Source organism: Gekko japonicus, unplaced genomic scaffold, assembly GCF_001447785.1.
Source record: "Gekko japonicus isolate JY-2015 unplaced genomic scaffold, Gekko_japonicus_V1.1 scaffold761, whole genome shotgun sequence".
NCBI classification, from domain to species: domain Eukaryota; kingdom Metazoa; phylum Chordata; class Lepidosauria; order Squamata; family Gekkonidae; genus Gekko; species Gekko japonicus.
The window spans coordinates 47,064-50,243 of NW_015177030.1; positions in this window are offsets into that span (position 1 = coordinate 47,064).

Below are 3,180 nucleotides of genomic sequence, written 5' to 3' on the forward strand. Positions count from 1 at the left end.
ACCCTGCCGGGGAGGAGTCGGCCACCGGGTGCAGCTGCATGGTCAGCTCGCCCAGCTTGGTGAAGGCGGCGCCCGCCGCGGAGAAGATCTCGCCCACCTGCCGGGGAGGGAGAAAGAGGCGAGGTTGGGGGGTTTTTTTGGGGGGGGGGGAGCCTTTTCCGCCCGCCCTCTGAGCCCGTGCAGAGCGCCTCCGGGCAGCCCCGCCTCCATCCCGGGAGGCGGCACTCTGCGTATGCCCAGAGGCCTCCCCCCTCCCTGCTGCGCCCCAAGGAAGTCCGCCGCCGCCGCCCCCTCACCCGTCGCGGCGGTACCTTGGTCGAGGCCGAGGTCATGGCGGCTCCTTTAGGCGCCGCCGCCGCCGCCGCCCGGAGCCCAGCCGGGACTGGGGAGGAGACGGGGCGGGAACGGGCCGCTCTCCATGGCAACGGCCGCTCCTTCCTTCCGCGCTTCTCCCACGACCGCTCCTTCCGCCGCGCTCTATGGTGCGGGCGGCGCTGAGACAGGGGCCGGCCTGGGTCTCTGTGCGCGTGCGCGGGGGGGGGAAGAGAGAGCGTATTTTAATTTGGCTGTCACTCAAACTGTTTTCTTGCTGGAAGCTACCAGGAGGAAAGGAGCTGCGGTGGCTCAAGTGGTGAAGACGCTGAACTGCAGGCTGTGGAAGGTCAGTAGTTCAGCAGTTGGAGACCCGAGTGTGCCGCATGACGAGTGAGCTCCCATCTCTGGCCCCAGCTCCTGCCAGCCTAGCAGTTCGAAAGCAAGAAATTGCAAGGAGATAAATAGGTACCACTTTGGTGGGAAGGGAACAGCGTCCCGTGCGCCTCGTTGTTTAGTCATGCCGGCCACATGACCACCAAAACGTCTTCGGATAGCGCTGGCTCTTCGGCTTGGAAACGGATTCGACTGGCTTTCGAGCAAGGGAACCTTTACCAGGAGGAAGGGATTCCGCACAGGGCCCCGACCCCACCCTTTTGAAAGTTCCAAAGGAGCCCACAGGCCCCAGGGATGGCTGGCAGGTTGGGTGCCCACTGCCCATCCACCCCTGTCCTCCCCCTGGGGATGCTGGGCCACTAGTGAGAACTGCACACACTAGGGTTGCCAGGTGTCTAGGTTGGGAAATACCTGGGAGACTTTGGGGGTGGATCCTGAAGGGGGCGGGGTTTGGGGAGGGGAGGGGCCTCACGCTGGCACAATGCCACCGAGCCCACCCACCAAAGTATGGCACAATGCCACCGAGCCCACCCACCAAAGTAGCCCTTTTCTCCAGGGGAGCTGATCTCTGTTGGCTGTAGATCAGTTGTAAATACGGGGGATCCCCAGGCCCCACCTGGAGGCTGGCACCCCTAGCACACACTGACACTTTGGGCACCCTGGAGATAGGATGGATTAGGAATGCACAAGGTAGAAACTAGTAGCACCATAAAGACTAACAAAATTTGTGGTCGGGTATGAGCTTTCGTAAGTCACAGCTCATTTAGTCAGATATGTGAGTCCATCTGTCCTATATATTGGAAAGTAGAGTAGAGAAGATAGATAGATGGATGTATTTATTACGGCATGGAGCCAGCATAACCATAATACATTAGGATACAGAGTGTTAAAATATGGGTAAAATGGAACGATAGATAGATGATAGATAGATAGATAGATAGATAGATAGATAGATAGATAGATACGCACGCACACACATCATTTTATAAATTTAGCTGCACCTTTCTGATACGATAGCATGCCGCCCAAAATTTAGCCACAGATCCAGTAATACTTCGATTTAGAGGCAACTGATACAATAAGATCTGAAACAAATATATCACATATTTTGTAAAAGAAACATCTGACCAGACAGACTGGGAGTGTTGCAACCAACTGCTATCCGATGGAAAGTAGAGTATTTTAAGATACCAAATGACATTAGTGGGCAAATGACAATAGAAGGTGTTGCAGAGGAATAGTAGGCATGGAGAAATCAGCATTGGTAGTGAGACAGGAAACCTAGGTCTCAGTTCAGTCCAGGTGGATGCATTGTCTTGAGCTTCATTATCACTTGTAAATCAGCACTCTCTTTCTAATCTCCCTTTGAAATCCCTTCAAAAGATACCTGCTACTTTTAGGTCAGCAACTGAATGTCATGGAAGGTTAAAATGTTCCTCCACTGGTTTTTGAGTGTTGTTGTTTCTGATGTCAGACGTATGTCCATCACAGTTCTTTGTTGAAGAATTTGGCCCGTTTGTCCCACATAGAGAGTGGAAGGGCATCGCTGACACGTGACGGCATAAATCACGTGATTAGAGGATGAGCAGGCGTGGGAACCTGAGATGGTCTGGCTGATGGTGCTGCTGGGCCCACTGATGGTGCTGCTGCTGGGATGTGTGTCTGAGAGCAAAGCTGGCGTCTTGGGTTTGCTGCAGGCCTTGGTGCCAGAGTCCCTGTGACTGTTAGGTCCTTTGTCATTGGGGGTGAGAAGCTGTTTTAGGTTAGCAGGATCTCTGTAGGCAAGAAAGGGAAGGGCCACTACCCAGCATGGATAATTTATTTTTTTATTCTATTTATACCCTGCCCTCCCCACGAGTGGGCTCAGGGTGGTTTACAGAATTGGTACCCAGTACCATAAAACCATACAAAGATTAAAACATTCCAAAACATTTAAAACAATCCCATAAACAAGTGCTAGTGCTGATGATCGTCTATCAGTAGTTCAAATGGCATATTGTATAACATACAACCAATTTTTCTAATTCCGTGGTCTTTGGCATTGCGCAGTAGTGCGGCGCATTCTCCAGGCCCAGGCCAATCCATAGCCACCGATGTTGGTGGTAGTGGGGTGGCGGCTCCTAATTGAATGCCTGGTGGAAGAGCTCCGTCTTGCAGGCCCTGCGGAACTGTAAAAGTTCCCGCAGGACCCTGATCTCCTCCGGGAGCTCATTCCACCAGTATGGAGCCGCCACTGAAAAGGCCCTGGCTCTAGTAGCAGCCAACGTGACGTCTCTTGGGCCAGGAAGAGGCAGGCGATGCTGTGTTCCTGACCACAGTGCTCTTTGGGGCACATATGGGGAAAGGCAGTCCCTCAAGTAGGCAGGTCCCTGACCATAATGCCTTGAACTGGCTTGAGTTGTGAGCTGTGGGTGACCCCCCCTGGTGTTCTGTTGTTGCTTTCTTTGGGCTGGACACCACAGTACAGATACA